The sequence below is a fragment of the Corvus hawaiiensis genome, chromosome Z, assembly GCF_020740725.1.
Source record: "Corvus hawaiiensis isolate bCorHaw1 chromosome Z, bCorHaw1.pri.cur, whole genome shotgun sequence".
NCBI classification, from domain to species: Eukaryota; Metazoa; Chordata; class Aves; order Passeriformes; family Corvidae; genus Corvus; species Corvus hawaiiensis.
Window position 1 is genome coordinate 220,442 of NC_063255.1, and position 25,147 is coordinate 245,588.

Consider the following 25,147-nt stretch of genomic DNA (forward strand, 5'->3'; position numbering starts at 1 on the left):
CCTTGCCCTACAAACACAAACGGTAACTGACCTTCCCATGGGAACCCGCTCACCCGCTGTGGGGCGCTCTGCCATGGATTTAATCCATCTGCATCTGAAAGATAGTGATGACAAAAGTCAAAGGGTTGCATGAGAACTTAACAGCTCCAGCCATCCTGTGTCAATCTAGGAATACCATCTAGAGGCCAAACTACACTCTACACTACAAATTTCAAGTCCCCGGGCCTTGTCCTATTACATCCATACACCAGGCTGTGCAGCAGGGCAGAGCAGCTCCGGGACAAACCCGAGCAGGCACCCGTGACACAGGAGATGACAAACAAGGGGACGCAACTAGGAGAGAAAACTCTGGGCTAGATGAGCACAAGGACCAAGAGAACGAGGAATTAGATGACCTAGGCAAGACCGGCGGTGAGCCGACAAGGCTCCAAGAACCCTGGCAGAAGAGGACGCTAACAGAAAGGCTTAATCCAAGAACCGCAAAGATGGATGCCCGAGAATTGTACGGGCAGAATCCTCTAGCTGTCTTCGCATTCTTACAAATCCTCATCCCCTATAACGGATCATTGTGGCGCACAGCTGTCGATGCAGCTCAGAACAAGACCAGAAAAGACACCCGACTCAACATTGCTAAAGAGACGCGATTCTGATGAAGTTCCAAGCTCAAGAGTCAAAGGATCAATGGTATCAGCACCACACTGAGGAACACCAAGAGCAGAGATGCTAAGAATAACGCCCAGCCTTTGCAATGAGCAGCTCAGAGGGCTAAGACAAGAGACCTGTGACACGAGATGCCCAAAAGACAGAGAACACACAATAGACAAGTGACATGCACCAGGACTGCTCTGCCCTGCACACCTGGGCATTGTGATCAAAATTAAGATTTTCCCTTTATGTTGGCCTAAGGGCCCCCTTCTTGGGTATCCCCACCTCCAAACCTGACTCAAAAATCCCTCCTGGCGAGTCCCAACTCGACACTCTGCTGTCACCCCATCTGTGGGTCACAAGCCTTGACTTATCTCTCAGACGTCTGCCTCGGGCGCAAAAGAAGGCCGCCTCGCCATCCGAGAAGCTCCTGCTGTCACCGGGCTGTTCTCTCTTAGTCGGCTACAACAAAGAAAACCGAACAAACATCAGTGCATGAACTTAGTGGCACCTCAGCCAAAACCCGACAATTCCGCCACTCACCGTCTCCTAATAGGGCCAGGGTCCTCGGGCCGCACGCTTTGGCCACTCTCCGATACTGACACTGTCGTTGCAAGGTATACCTTGATTAGGAGGAGACAAGGTGATGCGGCATTGCTGAGACTTGAGCAGACCCTCACTCCTCCTCCTCCTCCCTGACTCGATGCAACTCCCCAGCCGTTGCCAAAGGCTGCTCAGAAAGACCCTTCGAACGGAAAAAGTGAAGGCTCGGTCGAATAGTCCCATAATATTTTCAGAGGGCTCACAAGGGTGGCGAGCCAGGTCTGGCAGCAAGGAGGCTCGGAGAATACAGGCAGACCACCTAAAACACACAAATGACAACAGATGCTTAGAGCTGTACCAGAACTTGACACCCAAGGAATGACAACTTTTTCTTTCCACCACTCACCGCTTACCTTGCTCAACTCACTTTGACTGCTGCTATCCAGCTTAACCTCCTAAAAACAAAGAACAATGCTGTAAACATAGCCACCATTTACACTCGCCCTGCAAACACAAACGGTAACTCGCCTTCCTGCGGGAACCCCCTCACCCGGTGCAGGGGGCTCTGCCACGGATTTAATCCGTCTGCATCTGAAAGAAAGCGATGACAAAAGTCAAAGCGGTGCACAGGAACTTAATAGCTCCAGCCATCCTGTGTCAATCCAGGAATACCATCTTGAGGTCAAACTACACCCTACATTACAAATTTCAAGTCCCCGGGCCCGGTCCTATTACACCTATAGGCCAGGCTGTGCAGCAGGGCAGACGAGCTCCGGACCAAACCCACACAAGCACCCGTGACACAGATGATGACGAACGAGGGGAAGCGACGAGGAGAGAAAACTCTCGGCGAGAAGAATGACCACAAGCACATCGAAGGGCTAAGGCAGAAGACACGAGACACCCAGTAGAGACAGAACACGCAGGAGACAAGCTACACAACGTGCACTATGACTGCTCTGCCTGGCTCGCCTCAGCGCTGTGATCAAAAGGGAGACTTTCCCTTTAGGGGGCCTAAAGGGGCCCCTTCTTAGACATCCCCATCTCTGAAGCTGACACAAAATTCCCTCGCGGCGAGCCCCGACCCGACACCCCGCTTGCATCCCCTCAACTTATCTCTCGGACATCCGGGGATGCGAATCCTCCTCGGGTGCAAAAGAAGGCCGCTCACCGTCCGGGAAGCTCCTGCCGTCGCCGGGCTGTTGTCTCTTAGTCAGCTACGATTAAAAAAAACCTGTCAAGGCCTGAACTTAGCGGCACGTGGCCCACTACAATTCTTGTACTCACCATCTCCTAAGATGGCAGGGGACCTCACGCTGCACGCTTCGGCCGCGCTCCGAGGCTGATGCCACCGTCGCAGGCTATACCTGAGGTAAGAGGAGACAGGCCACGTGGCATTGCTGAAACCTGAGTGGACCCTCGCTCCTCCCTCCCTCCCCGACTCGCCGCAACTCCTCGGCCATTGCCAAAGGCTACCCGGACTGCACTCTCACCTGGAAAAGGTCAGGGCTTCATCGCAGAGCTTTGCGATACTTGCGGAGGGGTCACGAGGGCGGCGAGCCGGGTCCGTCGGCCGTTCTGCGAGGGGGTTCGGCGTAATGCAAGTGGACCGCCTAAAACGCACAAATGACAATAGATGCTAAGAGCTGCGCCAGAACCTGGCGCCCAAGCAACAACAACTTTTTCTTTCCACCGGCCACTGCTTACCTCGCTCACTCGACACTGACTGCTAAGATCCGGCTTTACCACCTAAAAACAAAGACAGAGAACAATGCTAGAACATAGCCACCCATTTACACTTGCCCCGCAAACACAAACGGTGACTCACCTTCCTGTGGGAACCCCCTCACCTGGTATGGAGCGCTCCGCCACAGATATAATCGATCTGCGTCTGAAAGAAAGTTAATGATAAAAGTCAAAGAGCTGCATAAGAACTTAATGGCTACAGACACCTTACGTCAATCTAGGAATACCATCTAGATGGCAACTACAGCCTACATAACAAATTTCAAGTCCCCGGGCTTTGCCCTATCGCACCTATAACGCCAGACTATGCAGCAGGGCAGAGCAGCTCCGGGCCAAACCCACGCTGGCCCCTGTGACACGGGACGTGACGAACACGGGGGTGCAACACGGAGAGAAACTCCCAGTGAGAAGAACGGCCGCCAGCACCTCGAAGGGCAAAGGAAAAAGACACACGACACAAGAAGCCCAAAAGACGCAGAACACACGATAGACGAGCGACACGACACGCACCGGGACTGTTCTGTCCTACGCGCCTCAGCATTGTGATCAAAAATGAGACTTTCCCGTTATGTGGCCTAAAGGGGCCCTTTCTTGGACATCCCCGTCTCCAGAGCTAATTCAAAAATCCCTCCGACGAGTCCCGACCCAGCACATCGCTCTCGTCACCTCTGTGAGGCGTAGCCCTCGACTTACCTCTCGGCTGTCCGGGGATGCAAATCTGCATCAGGTGTGAAAGAAGGCCACCTCGCCATCTGGGAAGTTCCAGCCGTTACCAGGCCGTTGTCTCTTAGTTGGCTACAAGAAAGAGAACCAAACATCAAGGCGTGAACTTAGTGGCACCTCAGCCAGAACCCGACAGTTCCTCCACTCACCATCTCCTAAGAGGGCCGGGCTCCTTGGGGCCGCACGCTTCGGCTGCGCTCCCAGGCTGACGCTATCGTTGCGGCACATACCTGGGTTAAGAGGAGACAAAGCGATGCGGCATCGCTGAAACTTGAGCGGACCCTGGCTCTTCCTTCCTCCCTCCCTCCCCGACTCACCGCGACTCCTCGGCCGTTGCCTTCACATGGAAAAGGTCAAGGCTTCATGGCAGAGTCCCGGTAATACTTGCGGAGAGCTCACGGAGGCAGCGAGCCGGCTCCTTCGGCCGGGCAGCAAGGGGCGGGGGGGGGGGGTCGGTGTAATACTAGCGGACCACCTAAAAGTCACAAACGACAATAGATGTTAAGAGCTGCACCAGAACTTGGCACCCGAGCAATAACCACTTTCTTTCCACCCGTCACGGCTTACCTCGCTCACTTGACATGGACTGCTGAGATCCGGCTTTTCCTCCTAAAAATAAAGACAAAGAACAATTCTGGAACACAGCCACCATTTACCCTTGCCCTACAAACACAAACGGTGACTGACCTTCCCATGGGAACCCGCTCACCCGCTGTGGGGCGCTCTGCCATGGATTTAATCCATCTGCATCTGAAAGATAGTGATGACAAAAGTCAAAGGGTTGCATAAGAACTTAACAGCTCCAGCCATCCTGTGTCAATCTAGGAATACCATCTAGAGGCCAAACTACACTCTACACTACAAATTTCAAGTCCCCGGGCCTTGTCCTATTACATCCATACACCAGGCTGTGCAGCAGGGCAGAGCAGCTCCGGGACAAACCCGAGCAGGCACCCGTGACACAGGAGATGACAAACAAGGGGACGCAACTAGGAGAGAAAACTCTGGGCTAGATGAGCACAAGGACCAAGAGAACGAGGAATTAGATGACCTAGGCAAGACCGGCGGTGAGCCGACAAGCCTCCAAGAACCCTGGCAGAAGAGGACGCTAACAGAAAGGCTTAATCCAAGAACCGCAAAGATGGATGCCCGAGAATTGTACGGGCAGAATCCTCTAGCTGTCTTCGCATTCTTACAAATCCTCATCCCCTATAACGGATCATTGTGGCGCACAGCTGTCGATGCAGCTCAGAACAAGACCAGAAAAGACACCCGACTCAACGTTGCTAAAGAGACGCGATTCTGATGAAGTTCCAAGCTCAAGAGTCAAAGGATCAATGGTATCAGCACCACACTGAGGAACACCAAGAGCAGAGATGCTAAGAATAACGCCCAGCGTTTGCAATGAGCAGCTCAGAGGGCTAAGACAAGAGACCTGTGACACGAGATGCCCAAAAGACAGAGAACACACAATAGACAAGTGACATGCACCAGGACTGCTCTGCCCTGCACACCTGGGCATTGTGATCAAAATTAAGATTTTCCCTTTATGTTGGCCTAAGGGCCCCCTTCTTGGGTATCCCCACCTCCAAACCTGACTCAAAAATCCCTCCTGGCGAGTCCCAACTCGACACTCTGCTGTCACCCCATCTGTGGGTCACAAGCCTTGACTTATCTCTCAGACGTCTGCCTCGGGCGCAAAAGAAGGCCGCCTCGCCATCCGAGAAGCTCCTGCTGTCACCGGGCTGTTCTCTCTTAGTCGGCTACAACAAAGAAAACCGAACAAACATCAGTGCATGAACTTAGTGGCACCTCAGCCAAAACCCGACAATTCCGCCACTCACCGTCTCCTAATAGGGCCAGGGTCCTCGGGCCGCACGCTTTGGCCACTCTCCGATACTGACACTGTCGTTGCAAGGTATACCTTGATTAGGAGGAGACAAGGTGATGCGGCACTGCTGAGACTTGAGCAGACCCTCACTCCTCCTCCTCCTCCCTGACTCGATGCAACTCCCCAGCCGTTGCCAAAGGCTGCTCAGAAAGACCCTTCGAACGGAAAAAGTGAAGGCTCGGTCGAATAGTCCCATAATATTTTCAGAGGGCTCACAAGGGTGGCGAGCTAGGTCTGGCAGCAAGGAGGCTCGGAGAATACAGGCAGACCACCTAAAACACACAAATGGCAACAGATGCTTAGAGCTGTACCAGAACTTGACACCCAAGGAATGACAACTTTTTCTTTCCACCACTCACCGCTTACCTTGCTCAACTCACTTTGACTGCTGCTATCCAGCTTAACCTCCTAAAAACAAAGAACAATGCTGTAAACATAGCCACCATTTACACTCGCCCTGCAAACACAAACGGTAACTCGCCTTCCTGCGGGAGCCCCCTCACCCGGTGCAGGGGGCTCTGCCACGGATTTAATCCGTCTGCATCTGAAAGAAAGCGATGACAAAAGTCAAAGCGGTGCACAGGAACTTAATAGCTCCAGCCATCCTGTGTCAATCCAGGAATACCATCTTGAGGTCAAACTACACCCTACATTACAAATTTCAAGTCCCCGGGCCCGGTCCTATTACACCTATAGGCCAGGCTGTGCAGCAGGGCAGACGAGCTCCGGACCAAACCCACACAGGCTCCCGTGACACAGACGATGACGAACGAGGGGAAGCGACGAGGAGAGAAAACTCTCGGCGAGAAGAATGACCACAAGCACATCGAAGGGCTAAGGCAGAAGACACGAGACACCCAGTAGAGACAGAACACGCAGGAGACAAGCTACACAACGTGCACTATGACTGCTCTGCCTGGCTCGCCTCAGCGCTGTGATCAAAAGGGAGACTTTCCCTTTAGGGGGCCTAAAGGGGCCCCTTCTTAGACATCCCCATCTCTGAAGCTGACACAAAATTCCCTCGCGGCGAGCCCCGACCCGACACCCCGCTTGCATCCCCTCAACTTATCTCTCGGACATCCGGGGATGCGAATCCTCCTCGGGTGCAAAAGAAGGCCGCTCACCGTCCAGGAAGCTCCTGCCGTCGCCGGGCTGTTGTCTCTTAGTCAGCTACGATTAAAAAAAACCTGTCAAGGCCTGAACTTAGCGGCACGTGGCCCACTACAATTCTTGTACTCACCATCTCCTAAGATGGCAGGGGACCTCACGCTGCACGCTTCGGCCGCGCTCCGAGGCTGATGCCACCGTCGCAGGCTATACCTGAGGTAAGAGGAGACAGGCCACGTGGCATTGCTGAAACCTGAGTGGACCCTCGCTCCTCCCTCCCTCCCCGACTCGCCGCAACTCCTCGGCCATTGCCAAAGGCTACCCGGACTGCACCCTCACCTGGAAAAGGTCAGGGCTTCATCGCAGAGCTTTGCGATACTTGCGGAGGGGTCACGAGGGCGGCGAGCCGGGTCCGTCGGCCGTTCTGCGAGGGGGTTCGGCGTAATGCAAGTGGACCGCCTAAAACGCACAAATGACAATAGATGCTAAGAGCTGCGCCAGAACCTGGCGCCCAAGCAACAACAACTTTTTCTTTCCACCGGCCACTGCTTACCTCGCTCACTCGACACTGACTGCTAAGATCCGGCTTTACCACCTAAAAACAAAGACAGAGAACAATGCTAGAACATAGCCACCCGTTTACACTTGCCCCGCAAACACAAACGGTGACTCACCTTCCTGTGGGAACCCCCTCACCTGGTATGGAGCGCTCCGCCACAGATATAATCGATCTGCGTCTGAAAGAAAGTTAATGATAAAAGTCAAAGAGCTGCATGAGAACTTAATGGCTACAGACACCTTACGTCAATCTAGGAATACCATCTAGATGGCAACTACAGCCTACATAACAAATTTCAAGTCCCCGGGCTATGCCCTATCGCACCTATAACGCCAGACTATGCAGCAGGGCAGAGCAGCTCCGGGCCAAACCCACGCTGGCCCCTGTGACACGGGACGTGACGAACACGGGGGTGCAACACGGAGAGAAACTCCCAGTGAGAAGAACGGCCGCCAGCACCTCGAAGGGCAAAGGAAAAAGACACACGACACAAGAAGCCCAAAAGACGCAGAACACACGATAGACGAGCGACACGACACGCACCGGGACTGTTCTGTCCTACGCGCCTCAGCATTGTGATCAAAAATGAGACTTTCCCGTTATGTGGCCTAAAGGGGCCCTTTCTTGGACATCCCCGTCTCCAGAGCTAATTCAAAAATCCCTCCGACGAGTCCCGACCCAGCACATCGCTCTCGTCACCTCTGTGAGGCGTAGCCCTCGACTTACCTCTCGGCTGTCCGGGGATGCAAATCTGCATCAGGTGTGAAAGAAGGCCACCTCGCCATCTGGGAAGTTCCAGCCGTTACCAGGCCGTTGTCTCTTAGTTGGCTACAAGAAAGAGAACCAAACATCAAGGCGTGAACTTAGTGGCACCTCAGCCAGAACCCGACAGTTCCTCCACTCACCATCTCCTAAGAGGGCCGGGCTCCTTGGGGCCGCACGCTTCGGCTGCGCTCCCAGGCTGACGCTATCGTTGCGGCACATACCTGGGTTAAGAGGAGACAAAGCGATGCGGCATCGCTGAAACTTGAGCGGACCCTGGCTCTTCCTTCCTCCCTCCCTCCCCGACTCACCGCGACTCCTCGGCCGTTGCCTTCCCATGGAAAAGGTCAAGGCTTCATCGCAGAGTCCCGGTAATACTTGCGGAGAGCTCACGGAGGCAGCGAGCCGGCTCCTTCGGCCGGGCAGCAAGGGGCGGGGGGGGGGGGGTCGGTGTAATACTAGCGGACCACCTAAAAGTCACAAACGACAATAGATGTTAAGAGCTGCACCAGAACTTGGCACCCGAGCAATAACCACTTTCTTTCCACCCGTCACGGCTTACCTCGCTCACTTGACATGGACTGCTGAGATCCGGCTTTTCCTCCTAAAAATAAAGACAAAGAACAATTCTGGAACACAGCCACCATTTACCCTTGCCCTACAAACACAAACGGTGACTGACCTTCCCATGGGAACCCGCTCACCCGCTGTGGGGCGCTCTGCCATGGATTTAATCCATCTGCATCTGAAAGATAGTGATGACAAAAGTCAAAGGGTTGCATAAGAACTTAACAGCTCCAGCCATCCTGTGTCAATCTAGGAATACCATCTAGAGGCCAAACTACACTCTACACTACAAATTTCAAGTCCCCGGGCCTTGTCCTATTACATCCATACACCAGGCTGTGCAGCAGGGCAGAGCAGCTCCGGGACAAACCCGAGCAGGCACCCGTGACACAGGAGATGACAAACAAGGGGACGCAACTAGGAGAGAAAACTCTGGGCTAGATGAGCACAAGGACCAAGAGAACGAGGAATTAGATGACCTAGGCAAGACCGGCGGTGAGCCGACAAGGCTCCAAGAACCCTGGCAGAAGAGGACGCTAACAGGAAGGCTTAATCCAAGAACCGCAAAGATGGATGCCCGAGAATTGTACGGGCAGAATCCTCTAGCTGTCTTCGCATTCTTACAAATCCTCATCCCCTATAACGGATCATTGTGGCGCACAGCTGTCGATGCAGCTCAGAACAAGACCAGAAAAGACACCCGACTCAACGTTGCTAAAGAGACGCGATTCTGATGAAGTTCCAAGCTCAAGAGTCAAAGGATCAATGGTATCAGCACCACACTGAGGAACACCAAGAGCAGAGATGCTAAGAATAACGCCCAGCCTTTACAATGAGCAGCTCAGAGGGCTAAGACAAGAGACCTGTGACACGAGATGCCCAAAAGACAGAGAACACACAATAGACAAGTGACATGCACCAGGACTGCTCTGCCCTGCACACCTGGGCATTGTGATCAAAATTAAGATTTTCCCTTTATGTTGGCCTAAGGGCCCCCTTCTTGGGTATCCCCACCTCCAAACCTGACTCAAAAATCCCTCCTGGCGAGTCCCAACTCGACACTCTGCTGTCACCCCATCTGTGGGTCACAAGCCTTGACTTATCTCTCAGACGTCTGCCTCGGGCGCAAAAGAAGGCCGCCTCGCCATCCGAGAAGCTCCTGCTGTCACCGGGCTGTTCTCTCTTAGTCGGCTACAACAAAGAAAACCGAACAAACATCAGTGCATGAACTTAGTGGCACCTCAGCCAAAACCCGACAATTCCGCCACTCACCGTCTCCTAATAGGGCCAGGGTCCTCGGGCCGCACGCTTTGGCCACTCTCCGATACTGACACTGTCGTTGCAAGGTATACCTTGATTAGGAGGAGACAAGGTGATGCGGCATTGCTGAGACTTGAGCAGACCCTCACTCCTCCTCCTCCTCCCTGACTCGATGCAACTCCCCAGCCGTTGCCAAAGGCTGCTCAGAAAGACCCTTCGAACGGAAAAAGTGAAGGCTCGGTCGAATAGTCCCATAATATTTTCAGAGGGCTCACAAGGGTGGCGAGCCAGGTCTGGCAGCAAGGAGGCTCGGAGAATACAGGCAGACCACCTAAAACACACAAATGACAACAGATGCTTAGAGCTGTACCAGAACTTGACACCCAAGGAATGACAACTTTTTCTTTCCACCACTCACCGCTTACCTTGCTCAACTCACTTTGACTGCTGCTATCCAGCTTAACCTCCTAAAAACAAAGAACAATGCTGTAAACATAGCCACCATTTACACTCGCCCTGCAAACACAAACGGTAACTCGCCTTCCTGCGGGAACCCCCTCACCCGGTGCAGGGGGCTCTGCCACGGATTTAATCCGTCTGCATCTGAAAGAAAGCGATGACAAAAGTCAAAGCGGTGCACAGGAACTTAATAGCTCCAGCCGTCCTGTGTCAATCCAGGAATACCATCTTGAGGTCAAACTACACCCTACATTACAAATTTCAAGTCCCCGGGCCCGGTCCTATTACACCTATAGGCCAGGCTGTGCAGCAGGGCAGACGAGCTCCGGACCAAACCCACACAGGCACCCGTGACACAGACGATGACGAACGAGGGGAAGCGACGAGGAGAGAAAACTCTCGGCGAGAAGAATGACCACAAGCACATCGAAGGGCTAAGGCAGAAGACACGAGACACCCAGTAGAGACAGAACACGCAGGAGACAAGCTACACAACGTGCACTATGACTGCTCTGCCTGGCTCGCCTCAGCGCTGTGATCAAAAGGGAGACTTTCCCTTTAGGGGGCCTAAAGGGGCCCCTTCTTAGACATCCCCATCTCTGAAGCTGACACAAAATTCCCTCGCGGCGAGCCCCGACCCGACACCCCGCTTGCATCCCCTCAACTTATCTCTCGGACATCCGGGGATGCGAATCCTCCTCGGGTGCAAAAGAAGGCCGCTCACCGTCCGGGAAGCTCCTGCCGTCGCCGGGCTGTTGTCTCTTAGTCAGCTACGATTAAAAAAAACCTGTCAAGGCCTGAACTTAGCGGCACGTGGCCCACTACAATTCTTGTACTCACCATCTCCTAAGATGGCAGGGGACCTCACGCTGCACGCTTCGGCCGCGCTCCGAGGCTGATGCCACCGTCGCAGGCTATACCTGAGGTAAGAGGAGACAGGCCACGTGGCATTGCTGAAACCTGAGTGGACCCTCGCTCCTCCCTCCCTCCCCGACTCGCCGCAACTCCTCGGCCATTGCCAAAGGCTACCCGGACTGCACCCTCACCTGGAAAAGGTCAGGGCTTCATCGCAGAGCTTTGCGATACTTGCGGAGGGGTCACGAGGGCGGCGAGCCGGGTCCGTCGGCCGTTCTGCGAGGGGGTTCGGCGTAATGCAAGTAGACCGCCTAAAACGCACAAATGACAATAGATGCTAAGAGCTGCGCCAGAACCTGGCGCCCAAGCAACAACAACTTTTTCTTTCCACCGGCCACTGCTTACCTCGCTCACTCGACACTGACTGCTAAGATCCGGCTTTACCACCTAAAAACAAAGACAGAGAACAATGCTAGAACATAGCCACCCGTTTACGCTTGCCCCGCAAACACAAACGGTGACTCACCTTCCTGTGGGAACCCCCTCACCTGGTATGGAGCGCTCCGCCACAGATATAATCGATCTGCGTCTGAAAGAAAGTTAATGATAAAAGTCAAAGAGCTGCATGAGAACTTAATGGCTACAGACACCTTATGTCAATCTAGGAATACCATCTAGATGGCAACTACAGCCTACATAACAAATTTCAAGTCCCCGGGCTTTGCCCTATCGCACCTATAACGCCAGACTATGCAGCAGGGCAGAGCAGCTCCGGGCCAAACCCACGCTGGCCCCTGTGACACGGGACGTGACGAACACGGGGGTGCAACACGGAGAGAAACTCCCAGTGAGAAGAACGGCCGCCAGCACCTCGAAGGGCAAAGGAAAAAGACACACGACACAAGAAGCCCAAAAGACGCAGAACACACGATAGACGAGCGACACGACACGCACCGGGACTGTTCTGTCCTACGCGCCTCAGCATTGTGATCAAAAATGAGACTTTCCCGTTATGTGGCCTAAAGGGGCCCTTTCTTGGACATCCCCGTCTCCAGAGCTAATTCAAAAATCCCTCCGACGAGTCCCGACCCAGCACATCGCTCTCGTCACCTCTGTGAGGCGTAGCCCTCGACTTACCTCTCGGCTGTCCGGGGATGCAAATCTGCATCAGGTGTGAAAGAAGGCCACCTCGCCATCTGGGAAGTTCCAGCCGTTACCAGGCCGTTGTCTCTTAGTTGGCTACAAGAAAGAGAACCAAACATCAAGGCGTGAACTTAGTGGCACCTCAGCCAGAACCCGACAGTTCCTCCACTCACCATCTCCTAAGAGGGCCGGGCTCCTTGGGGCCGCACGCTTCGGCTGCGCTCCCAGGCTGACGCTATCGTTGCGGCACATACCTGGGTTAAGAGGAGACAAAGCGATGCGGCATCGCTGAAACTTGGGCGGACCCTGGCTCTTCCTTCCTCCCTCCCTCCCCGACTCACCGCGACTCCTCGGCCGTTGCCTTCCCATGGAAAAGGTCAAGGCTTCATGGCAGAGTCCCGGTAATACTTGCGGAGAGCTCACGGAGGCAGCGAGCCGGCTCCTTCGGCCGGGCAGCAAGGGGGGGGGGGGGGGGGGGGTCGGTGTAATACTAGCGGACCACCTAAAAGTCACAAACGACAATAGATGTTAAGAGCTGCACCAGAACTTGGCACCCGAGCAATAACCACTTTCTTTCCACCCGTCACGGCTTACCTCGCTCACTTGACATGGACTGCTGAGATCCGGCTTTTCCTCCTAAAAATAAAGACAAAGAACAATTCTGGAACACAGCCACCATTTACCCTTGCCCTACAAACACAAACGGTGACTGACCTTCCCATGGGAACCCGCTCACCCGCTGTGGGGCGCTCTGCCATGGATTTAATCCATCTGCATCTGAAAGATAGTGATGACAAAAGTCAAAGGGTTGCATGAGAACTTAACAGCTCCAGCCATCCTGTGTCAATCTAGGAATACCATCTAGAGGCCAAACTACACTCTACACTACAAATTTCAAGTCCCCGGGCCTTGTCCTATTACATCCATACACCAGGCTGTGCAGCAGGGCAGAGCAGCTCCGGGACAAACCCGAGCAGGCACCCGTGACACAGGAGATGACAAACAAGGGGACGCAACTAGGAGAGAAAACTCTGGGCTAGATGAGCACAAGGACCAAGAGAACGAGGAATTAGATGACCTAGGCAAGACCGGCGGTGAGCCGACAAGGCTCCAAGAACCCTGGCAGAAGAGGACGCTAACAGGAAGGCTTAATCCAAGAACCGCAAAGATGGATGCCCGAGAATTGTACGGGCAGAATCCTCTAGCTGTCTTCGCATTCTTACAAATCCTCATCCCCTATAACGGATCATTGTGGCGCACAGCTGTCGATGCAGCTCAGAACAAGACCAGAAAAGACACCCGACTCAACGTTGCTAAAGAGACGCGATTCTGATGAAGTTCCAAGCTCAAGAGTCAAAGGATCAATGGTATCAGCACCACACTGAGGAACACCAAGAGCAGAGATGCTAAGAATAACGCCCAGCCTTTACAATGAGCAGCTCAGAGGGCTAAGACAAGAGACCTGTGACACGAGATGCCCAAAAGACAGAGAACACACAATAGACAAGTGACATGCACCAGGACTGCTCTGCCCTGCACACCTGGGCATTGTGATCAAAATTAAGATTTTCCCTTTATGTTGGCCTAAGGGCCCCCTTCTTGGGTATCCCCACCTCCAAACCTGACTCAAAAATCCCTCCTGGCGAGTCCCAACTCGACACTCTGCTGTCACCCCATCTGTGGGTCACAAGCCTTGACTTATCTCTCAGACGTCTGCCTCGGGCGCAAAAGAAGGCCGCCTCGCCATCCGAGAAGCTCCTGCTGTCACCGGGCTGTTCTCTCTTAGTCGGCTACAACAAAGAAAACCGAACAAACATCAGTGCATGAACTTAGTGGCACCTCAGCCAAAACCCGACAATTCCGCCACTCACCGTCTCCTAATAGGGCCAGGGTCCTCGGGCCGCACGCTTTGGCCACTCTCCGATACTGACACTGTCGTTGCAAGGTATACCTTGATTAGGAGGAGACAAGGTGATGCGGCATTGCTGAGACTTGAGCAGACCCTCACTCCTCCTCCTCCTCCCTGACTCGATGCAACTCCCCAGCCGTTGCCAAAGGCTGCTCAGAAAGACCCTTCGAACGGAAAAAGTGAAGGCTCGGTCGAATAGTCCCATAATATTTTCAGAGGGCTCACAAGGGTGGCGAGCCAGGTCTGGCAGCAAGGAGGCTCGGAGAATACAGGCAGACCACCTAAAACACACAAATGACAACAGATGCTTAGAGCTGTACCAGAACTTGACACCCAAGGAATGACAACTTTTTCTTTCCACCACTCACCGCTTACCTTGCTCAACTCACTTTGACTGCTGCTATCCAGCTTAACCTCCTAAAAACAAAGAACAATGCTGTAAACATAGCCACCATTTACACTCGCCCTGCAAACACAAACGGTAACTCGCCTTCCTGCGGGAACCCCCTCACCCGGTGCAGGGGGCTCTGCCACGGATTTAATCCGTCTGCATCTGAAAGAAAGCGATGACAAAAGTCAAAGCGGTGCACAGGAACTTAATAGCTCCAGCCGTCCTGTGTCAATCCAGGAATACCATCTTGAGGTCAAACTACACCCTACATTACAAATTTCAAGTCCCCGGGCCCGGTCCTATTACACCTATAGGCCAGGCTGTGCAGCAGGGCAGACGAGCTCCGGACCAAACCCACACAGGCACCCGTGACACAGACGATGACGAACGAGGGGAAGCGACGAGGAGAGAAAACTCTCGGCGAGAAGAATGACCACAAGCACATCGAAGGGCTAAGGCAGAAGACACGAGACACCCAGTAGAGACAGAACACGCAGGAGACAAGCTACACAACGTGCACTATGACTGCTCTGCCTGGCTCGCCTCAGCGCTGTGATCAAAAGGGAGACTTTCCCTTTAGGGGGCCTAAAGGGGCCCCTTCTTAGACATCCCCATCTCTGAAGCTGACACAAAATTCCCTCGCGGCGAGCCCCGACCCGACACCCCGCTTGCATCCCCTCAACTTATCTCTCGGACATCCGGGGATGCGAATCCTCCTCGGGTGCAAAAGAAGGCCGCTCACCGTCCGGGAAGCTCCTGCCGTCGCCGGGCTGTTGTCTCTTAGTCAGCTACGATTAAAAAAAACCTGTCAAGGCCTGAACTTAGCGGCACGTGGCCCACTACAATTCTTGTACTCACCATCTCCTAAGATGGCAGGGGACCTCACGCTGCACGCTTCGGCCGCGCTCCGAGGCTGATGCCACCGTCGCAGGCTATACCTGAGGTAAGAGGAGACAGGCCACGTGGCATTGCTGAAACCTGAGTGGACCCTCGCTCCTCCCTCCCTCCCCGACTCGCCGCAACTCCTCGGCCATTGCCAAAGGCTACCCGGACTGCACCCTCACCTGGAAAAGGTCAGGGCTTCATCGCAGAGCTTTGCGATACTTGCGGAGGGGTCACGAGGGCGGCGAGCCGGGTCTGTCGGCCGTTCTGCGAGGGGGTTCGGCGTAATGCAAGTGGACCGCCTAAAACGCACAAATGACAATAGATGCTAAGAGCTGCGCCAGAACCTGGCGCCCAAGCAACAACAACTTTTTCTTTCCACCGGCCACTGCTTACCTCGCTCACTCGACACTGACTGCTAAGATCCGGCTTTACCACCTAAAAACAAAGACAGAGAACAATGCTAGAACATAGCCACCCGTTTACACTTGCCCCGCAAACACAAACGGTGACTCACCTTCCTGTGGGAACCCCCTCACCTGGTATGGAGCGCTCCGCCACAGATATAATCGATCTGCGTCTGAAAGAAAGTTAATGATAAAAGTCAAAGAGCTGCATGAGAACTTAATGGCTACAGACACCTTATGTCAATCTAGGAATACCATCTAGATGGCAACTACAGCCTACATAACAAATTTCAAGTCCCCGGGCTTTGCCCTATCGCACCTATAACGCCAGACTATGCAGCAGGGCAGAGCAGCTCCGGGCCAAACCCACGCTGGCCCCTGTGACACGGGACGTGACGAACACGGGGGTGCAACACGGAGAGAAACTCCCAGTGAGAAGAACGGCCGCCAGCACCTCGAAGGGCAAAGGAAAAAGACACACGACACAAGAAGCCCAAAAGACGCAGAACACACGATAGACGAGCGACACGACACGCACCGGGACTGTTCTGTCCTACGCGCCTCAGCATTGTGATCAAAAATGAGACTTTCCCGTTATGTGGCCTAAAGGGGCCCTTTCTTGGACATCCCCGTCTCCAGAGCTAATTCAAAAATCCCTCCGACGAGTCCTGACCCAGCACATCGCTCTCGTCAGGCGTAGCCCTCGACTTACCTCTCGGCTGTCCGGGGATGCAAATCTGCATCAGGTGTGAAAGAAGGCCACCTCGCCATCTGGGAAGTTCCAGCCGTTACCAGGCCGTTGTCTCTTAGTTGGCTACAAGAAAGAGAACCAAACATCAAGGCGTGAACTTAGTGGCACCTCAGCCAGAACCCGACAGTTCCTCCACTCACCATCTCCTAAGAGGGCCGGGCTCCTTGGGGCCGCACGCTTCGGCTGCGCTCCCAGGCTGACGCTATCGTTGCGGCACATACCTGGGTTAAGAGGAGACAAAGCGATGCGGCATCGCTGAAACTTGAGCGGACCCTGGCTCTTCCTTCCTCCCTCCCTCCCCGACTCACCGCGACTCCTCGGCCGTTGCCTTCCCATGGAAAAGGTCAAGGCTTCATCGCAGAGTCCCGGTAATACTTGCGGAAAGCTCACGGAGGCAGCGAGCCGGCTCCTTCGGCCGGGCAGCAAGGGTGGGGGGGGGGGGGTGTCGGTGTAATACTAGCGGACCACCTAAAAGGCACAAACGACAATAGATGTTAAGAGCTGCACCAGAACTTGGCACCCGAGCAATAACCACTTTCTTTCCACCCGTCACAGCTTACCTCGCTCACTTGACATGGACTGCTGAGATCCGGCTTTTCCTCCTAAAAATAAAGACAAAGAACAATTCTGGAACACAGCCACCATTTACCCTTGCCCTACAAACACAAACGGTGACTGACCTTCCCATGGGAACCCGCTCACCCGCTGTGGGGCGCTCTGCCATGGATTTAATCCATCTGCATCTGAAAGATAGTGATGACAAAAGTCAAAGGGTTGCATGAGAACTTAACAGCTCCAGCCATCCTGTGTCAATCTAGGAATACCATCTAGAGGCCAAACTACACTCTACACTACAAATTTCAAGTCCCCGGGCCTTGTCCTATTACATCCATACACCAGGCTGTGCAGCAGGGCAGAGCAGCTCCGGGACAAACCCGAGCAGGCACCCGTGACACAGGAGATGACAAACAAGGGGACGCAACTAGGAGAGAAAACTCTGGGCTAGATGAGCACAAGGACCAAGAGAACAAGGAATTAGATGACCTAGGCAAGACCGGCGGTGAGCCGACAAGGCTCCAAGAACCCTGGCAGAAGAGGACGCTAACAGAAAGGCTTAATCCAAGAACCGCAAAGATGGATGCCCGAGAATTGTACGGGCAGAATCCTCTAGCTGTCTTCGCATTCTTACAAATCCTCATCCCCTATAACGGATCATTGTGGCGCACAGCTGTCGATGCAGCTCAGAACAAGACCAGAAAAGACACCCGACTCAACATTGCTAAAGAGACGCGATTCTGATGAAGTTCCAAGCTCAAGAGTCAAAGGATCAATGGTATCAGCACCACACTGAGGAACACCAAGAGCAGAGATGCTAAGAATAACGCCCAGCGTTTGCAATGAGCAGCTCAGAGGGCTAAGACAAGAGACCTGTGACACGAGATGCCCAAAAGACAGAGAACACACAATAGACAAGTGACATGCACCAGGACTGCTCTGCCCTGCACACCTGGGCATTGTGATCAAAATTAAGATTTTCCCTTTATGTTGGCCTAAGGGCCCCCTTCTTGGGTATCCCCACCTCCAAACCTGACTCAAAAATCCCTCCTGGCGAGTCCCAACTCGACACTCTGCTGTCACCCCATCTGTGGGTCACAAGCCTTGACTTATCTCTCAGACGTCTGCCTCGGGCGCAAAAGAAGGCCGCCTCGCCATCCGAGAAGCTCCTGCTGTCACCGGGCTGTTCTCTCTTAGTCGGCTACAACAAAGAAAACCGAACAAACATCAGTGCATGAACTTAGTGGCACCTCAGCCAAAACCCGACAATTCCGCCACTCACCGTCTCCTAATAGGGCCAGGGTCCTCGGGCCGCACGCTTTGGCCACTCTCCGATACTGACACTGTCGTTGCAAGGTATACCTTGATTAGGAGGAGACAAGGTGATGCGGCATTGCTGAGACTTGAGCAGACCCTCACTCCTCCTCCTCCTCCCTGACTCGATGCAACTCCCCAGCCGTTGCCAAAGGCTGCTCAGAAAGACCCTTCGAACGGAAAAAGTGAAGGCTCGGTCGAATAGTCCCATAATATTTTCAGAGGGCTCACAAGGGTGGCGAGCCAGGTCTGGCAGCAAGGAGGCTCGGAGAATACAGGCAGACCACCTAAAACACACAAATGACAACAGATGCTTAGAGCTGTACCAGAACTTGACACCCAAGGAATGACAACTTTTTCTTTCCACCACTCACCGCTTACCTTGCTCAACTCACTTTGACTGCTGCTATCCAGCTTAACCTCCTAAAAACAAAGAACAATGCTGTAAACATAGCCACCATTTACACTCGCCCTGCAAACACAAACGGTAACTCGCCTTCCTGCGGGAACCCCCTCACCCGGTGCAGGGGGCTCTGCCACGGATTTAATCCGTCTGCATCTGAAAGAAAGCGATGACAAAAGTCAAAGCGGTGCACAGGAACTTAATAGCTCCAGCCATCCTGTGTCAATCCAGGAATACCATCTTGAGGTCAAACTACACCCTACATTACAAATTTCAAGTCCCCGGGCCCGGTCCTATTACACCTATAGGCCAGGCTGTGCAGCAGGGCAGACGAGCTCCGGACCAAACCCACACAGGCACCCGTGACACAGACGATGACGAACGAGGGGAAGCGACGAGGAGAGAAAACTCTCGGCGAGAAGAATGACCACAAGCACATCGAAGGGCTAAGGCAGAAGACACGAGACACCCAGTAGAGACAGAACACGCAGGAGACAAGCTACACAACGTGCACTATGACTGCTCTGCCTGGCTCGCCTCAGCGCTGTGATCAAAAGGGAGACTTTCCCTTTAGGGGGCCTAAAGGGGCCCCTTCTTAGACATCCCCATCTCTGAAGCTGACACAAAATTCCCTCGCGGCGAGCCCCGACCCGACACCCCGTTTGCATCCCCTCAACTTATCTCTCGGACATCCGGGGATGCGAATCCTCCTCGGGTGCAAAAGAAGGCCGCTCACCGTCCGGGAAGCTCCTGCCGTCGCCGGGCTGTTGTCTCTTAGTCAGCTACGATTAAAAAAAACCTGTCAAGGCCTGAACTTAGCGGCACGTGGCCCACTACAATTCTTGTACTCACCATCTCCTAAGATGGCAGGGGACCTCACGCTGCACGCTTCGGCCGTGCTCCGAGGCTGATGCCACCGTCGCAGGCTATACCTGAGGTAAGAGGAGACAGGCCACGTGGCATTGCTGAAACCTGAGTGGACCCTCGCTCCTCCCTCCCTCCCCGACTCGCCGCAACTCCTCGGCCATTGCCAAAGGCTACCCGGACTGCACCCTCACCTGGAAAAGGTCAGGGCTTCATCGCAGAGCTTTGCGATACTTGCGGAGGGGTCACGAGGGCGGCGAGCCGGGTCCGTCGGCCGTTCTGCGAGGGGGTTCGGCGTAATGCAAGTGGACCGCCTAAAACGCACAAATGACAATAGATGCTAAGAGCTGCGCCAGAACCTGGCGCCCAAGCAACAACAACTTTTTCTTTCCACCGGCCACTGCTTACCTCGCTCACTCGACACTGACTGCTAAGATCCGGCTTTACCACCTAAAAACAAAGACAGAGAACAATGCTAGAACATAGCCACCCGTTTACACTTGCCCCGCAAACACAAACGGTGACTCACCTTCCTGTGGGAACCCCCTCACCTGGTATGGAGCGCTCCGCCACAGATATAATCGATCTGCGTCTGAAAGAAAGTTAATGATAAAAGTCAAAGAGCTGCATGAGAACTTAATGGCTACAGACACCTTATGTCAATCTAGGAATACCATCTAGATGGCAACTACAGCCTACATAACAAATTTCAAGTCCCCGGGCTTTGCCCTATCGCACCTATAACGCCAGACTATGCAGCAGGGCAGAGCAGCTCCGGGCCAAACCCACGCTGGCCCCTGTGACACGGGACGTGACGAACACGGGGGTGCAACACGGAGAGAAACTCCCAGTGAGAAGAACGGCCGCCAGCACCTCGAAGGGCAAAGGAAAAAGACACACGACACAAGAAGCCCAAAAGACGCAGAACACACGATAGACGAGCGACACGACACGCACCGGGACTGTTCTGTCCTACGCGCCTCAGCATTGTGATCAAAAATGAGACTTTCCCGTTATGTGGCCTAAAGGGGCCCTTTCTTGGACATCCCCGTCTCCAGAGCTAATTCAAAAATCCCTCCGACGAGTCCTGACCCAGCACATCGCTCTCGTCAGGCGTAGCCCTCGACTTACCTCTCGGCTGTCCGGGGATGCAAATCTGCATCAGGTGTGAAAGAAGGCCACCTCGCCATCTGGGAAGTTCCAGCCGTTACCAGGCCGTTGTCTCTTAGTTGGCTACAAGAAAGAGAACCAAACATCAAGGCGTGAACTTAGTGGCACCTCAGCCAGAACCCGACAGTTCCTCCACTCACCATCTCCTAAGAGGGCCGGGCTCCTTGGGGCCGCACGCTTCGGCTGCGCTCCCAGGCTGACGCTATCGTTGCGGCACATACCTGGGTTAAGAGGAGACAAAGCGATGCGGCATCGCTGAAACTTGAGCGGACCCTGGCTCTTCCTTCCTCCCTCCCTCCCCGACTCACCGCGACTCCTCGGCCGTTGCCTTCCCATGGAAAAGGTCAAGGCTTCATCGCAGAGTCCCGGTAATACTTGCGGAAAGCTCACGGAGGCAGCGAGCCGGCTCCTTCGGCCGGGCAGCAAGGGTGGGGGGGGGGGGGGGTGTCGGTGTAATACTAGCGGACCACCTAAAAGGCACAAACGACAATAGATGTTAAGAGCTGCACCAGAACTTGGCACCCGAGCAATAACCACTTTCTTTCCACCCGTCACAGCTTACCTCGCTCACTTGACATGGACTGCTGAGATCCGGCTTTTCCTCCTAAAAATAAAGACAAAGAACAATTCTGGAACACAGCCACCATTTACCCTTGCCCTACAAACACAAACGGTGACTGACCTTCCCATGGGAACCCGCTCACCCGCTGTGGGGCGCTCTGCCATGGATTTAATCCATCTGCATCTGAAAGATAGTGATGACAAAAGTCAAAGGGTTGCATGAGAACTTAACAGCTCCAGCCATCCTGTGTCAATCTAGGAATACCATCTAGAGGCCAAACTACACTCTACACTACAAATTTCAAGTCCCCGGGCCTTGTCCTATTACATCCATACACCAGGCTGTGCAGCAGGGCAGAGCAGCTCCGGGACAAACCCGAGCAGGCACCCGTGACACAGGAGATGACAAACAAGGGGACGCAACTAGGAGAGAAAACTCTGGGCTAGATGAGCACAAGGACCAAGAGAACAAGGAATTAGATGACCTAGGCAAGACCGGCGGTGAGCCGACAAGGCTCCAAGAACCCTGGCAGAAGAGGACGCTAACAGAAAGGCTTAATCCAAGAACCGCAAAGATGGATGCCCGAGAATTGTACGGGCAGAATCCTCTAGCTGTCTTCGCATTCTTACAAATCCTCATCCCCTATAACGGATCATTGTGGCGCACAGCTGTCGATGCAGCTCAGAACAAGACCAGAAAAGACACCCGACTCAACATTGCTAAAGAGACGCGATTCTGATGAAGTTCCAAGCTCAAGAGTCAAAGGATCAATGGTATCAGCACCACACTGAGGAACACCAAGAGCAGAGATGCTAAGAATAACGCCCAGCGTTTGCAATGAGCAGCTCAGAGGGCTAAGACAAGAGACCTGTGACACGAGATGCCCAAAAGACAGAGAACACACAATAGACAAGTGACATGCACCAGGACTGCTCTGCCCTGCACACCTGGGCATTGTGATCAAAATTAAGATTTTCCCTTTATGTTGGCCTAAGGGCCCCCTTCTTGGGTATCCCCACCTCCAAACCTGACTCAAAAATCCCTCCTGGCGAGTCCCAACTCGACACTCTGCTGTCACCCCATCTGTGGGTCACAAGCCTTGACTTATCTCTCAGACGTCTGCCTCGGGCGCAAAAGAAGGCCGCCTCGCCATCCGAGAAGCTCCTGCTGTCACCGGGCTGTTCTCTCTTAGTCGGCTACAACAAAGAAAACCGAACAAACATCAGTGCATGAACTTAGTGGCACCTCAGCCAAAACCCGACAATTCCGCCACTCACCGTCTCCTAATAGGGCCAGGGTCCTCGGGCCGCACGCTTTGGCCACTCTCCGATACTGACACTGTCGTTGCAAGGTATACCTTGATTAGGAGGAGACAAGGTGATGCGGCATTGCTGAGACTTGAGCAGACCCTCACTCCTCCTCCTCCTCCCTGACTCGATGCAACTCCCCAGCCGTTGCCAAAGGCTGCTCAGAAAGACCCTTCGAACGGAAAAAGTGAAGGCTCGGTCGAATAGTCCCATAATATTTTCAGAGGGCTCACAAGGGTGGCGAGCCAGGTCTGGCAGCAAGGAGGCTCGGAGAATACAGGCAGACCACCTAAAACACACAAATGACAACAGATGCTTAGAGCTGTACCAGAACTTGACACCCAAGGAATGACAACTTTTTCTTTCCACCACTCACCGCTTACCTTGCTCAACTCACTTTGACTGCTGCTATCCAGCTTAACCTCCTAAAAACAAAGAACAATGCTGTAAACATAGCCACCATTTACACTCGCCCTGCAAACACAAACGGTAACTCGCCTTCCTGCGGGAACCCCCTCACCCGGTGCAGGGGGCTCTGCCACGGATTTAATCCGTCTGCATCTGAAAGAAAGCGATGACAAAAGTCAAAGCGGTGCACAGGAACTTAATAGCTCCAGCCATCCTGTGTCAATCCAGGAATACCATCTTGAGGTCAAACTACACCCTACATTACAAATTTCAAGTCCCCGGGCCCGGTCCTATTACACCTATAGGCCAGGCTGTGCAGCAGGGCAGACGAGCTCCGGACCAAACCCACACAGGCACCCGTGACACAGACGATGACGAACGAGGGGAAGCGACGAGGAGAGAAAACTCTCGGCGAGAAGAATGACCACAAGCACATCGAAGGGCTAAGGCAGAAGACACGAGACACCCAGTAGAGACAGAACACGCAGGAGACAAGCTACACAACGTGCACTATGACTGCTCTGCCTGGCTCGCCTCAGCGCTGTGATCAAAAGGGAGACTTTCCCTTTAGGGGGCCTAAAGGGGCCCCTTCTTAGACATCCCCATCTCTGAAGCTGACACAAAATTCCCTCGCGGCGAGCCCCGACCCGACACCCCGCTTGCATCCCCTCAACTTATCTCTCGGACATCCGGGGATGCGAATCCTCCTCGGGTGCAAAAGAAGGCCGCTCACCGTCCGGGAAGCTCCTGCCGTCGCCGGGCTGTTGTCTCTTAGTCAGCTACGATTAAAAAAAACCTGTCAAGGCCTGAACTTAGCGGCACGTGGCCCACTACAATTCTTGTACTCACCATCTCCTAAGATGGCAGGGGACCTCACGCTGCACGCTTCGGCCGCGCTCCGAGGCTGATGCCACCGTCGCAGGCTATACCTGAGGTAAGAGGAGACAGGCCATGTGGCATTGCTGAAACCTGAGTGGACCCTCGCTCCTCCCTCCCTCCCCGACTCGCCGCAACTCCTCGGCCATTGCCAAAGGCTACCCGGACTGCACCCTCACCTGGAAAAGGTCAGGGCTTCATCGCAGAGCTTTGCGATACTTGCGGAGGGGTCACGAGGGCGGCGAGCCGGGTCCGTCGGCCGTTCTGCGAGGGGGTTCGGCGTAATGCAAGTGGACCGCCTAAAACGCACAAATGACAATAGATGCTAAGAGCTGCGCCAGAACCTGGCGCCCAAGCAACAACAACTTTTTCTTTCCACCGGCCACTGCTTACCTCGCTCACTCGACACTGACTGCTAAGATCCGGCTTTACCACCTAAAAACAAAGACAGAGAACAATGCTAGAACATAGCCACCCGTTTACACTTGCCCCGCAAACACAAACGGTGACTCACCTTCCTGTGGGAACCCCCTCACCTGGTATGGAGCGCTCCGCCACAGATATAATCGATCTGCGTCTGAAAGAAAGTTAATGATAAAAGTCAAAGAGCTGCATGAGAACTTAATGGCTACAGACACCTTATGTCAATCTAGGAATACCATCTAGATGGCAACTACAGCCTACATAACAAATTTCAAGTCCCCGGGCTTTGCCCTATCGCACCTATAACGCCAGACTATGCAGCAGGGCAGAGCAGCTCCGGGCCAAACCCACGCTGGCCCCTGTGACACGGGACGTGACGAACACGGGGGTGCAACACGGAGAGAAACTCCCAGTGAGAAGAACGGCCGCCAGCACCTCGAAGGGCAAAGGAAAAAGACACACGACACAAGAAGCCCAAAAGACGCAGAACACACGATAGACGAGCGACACGACACGCACCGGGACTGTTCTGTCCTACGCGCCTCAGCATTGTGATCAAAAATGAGACTTTCCCGTTATGTGGCCTAAAGGGGCCCTTTCTTGGACATCCCCGTCTCCAGAGCTAATTCAAAAATCCCTCCGACGAGTCCTGACCCGGCACATCG

At 53.9% G+C, this 25,147-nt stretch overlaps 6 long non-coding RNA genes across 6 annotated transcripts; all 6 read right to left on the bottom strand.

Moving 5' to 3' along the window:
* Positions 1-2,700: 2,700 nt before the first annotated feature.
* On the bottom strand, positions 2,701-3,887 carry LOC125319565. Its single transcript, XR_007200803.1, has 5 exons — positions 3,807-3,887; positions 3,628-3,729; positions 3,039-3,079; positions 2,896-2,937; positions 2,701-2,801 (listed from the first exon to the last, which is right to left on the bottom strand). It is a non-coding gene; the product is annotated as an uncharacterized LOC125319565 (long non-coding RNA).
* A 3,126-nt stretch (positions 3,888-7,013) lies between these two features.
* Positions 7,014-8,200, bottom strand: LOC125319584. Its single transcript, XR_007200821.1, has 5 exons — positions 8,120-8,200; positions 7,941-8,042; positions 7,352-7,392; positions 7,209-7,250; positions 7,014-7,114 (listed from the first exon to the last, which is right to left on the bottom strand). It is a non-coding gene; the product is annotated as an uncharacterized LOC125319584 (long non-coding RNA).
* A 3,325-nt stretch (positions 8,201-11,525) lies between these two features.
* On the bottom strand, positions 11,526-12,514 carry LOC125319748. The gene is made up of 4 exons (XR_007200879.1): positions 12,434-12,514; positions 12,255-12,356; positions 11,666-11,706; positions 11,526-11,564 (listed from the first exon to the last, which is right to left on the bottom strand). It is a non-coding gene; the product is annotated as an uncharacterized LOC125319748 (long non-coding RNA).
* A 3,196-nt stretch (positions 12,515-15,710) lies between these two features.
* On the bottom strand, positions 15,711-16,821 carry LOC125319670. Its single transcript, XR_007200851.1, has 5 exons — positions 16,741-16,821; positions 16,562-16,663; positions 15,982-16,022; positions 15,839-15,880; positions 15,711-15,744 (listed from the first exon to the last, which is right to left on the bottom strand). It is a non-coding gene; the product is annotated as an uncharacterized LOC125319670 (long non-coding RNA).
* Positions 16,822-19,570: 2,749 nt separating this feature from the next.
* On the bottom strand, positions 19,571-21,127 carry LOC125319515. Its single transcript, XR_007200782.1, has 7 exons — positions 21,047-21,127; positions 20,868-20,969; positions 20,288-20,328; positions 20,145-20,186; positions 19,931-20,050; positions 19,725-19,804; positions 19,571-19,654 (listed from the first exon to the last, which is right to left on the bottom strand). It is a non-coding gene; the product is annotated as an uncharacterized LOC125319515 (long non-coding RNA).
* A 3,130-nt stretch (positions 21,128-24,257) lies between these two features.
* On the bottom strand, positions 24,258-24,638 carry LOC125319746. The gene is made up of 3 exons (XR_007200878.1): positions 24,596-24,638; positions 24,453-24,494; positions 24,258-24,358 (listed from the first exon to the last, which is right to left on the bottom strand). It is a non-coding gene; the product is annotated as an uncharacterized LOC125319746 (long non-coding RNA).
* Positions 24,639-25,147: the final 509 nt, after the last annotated feature.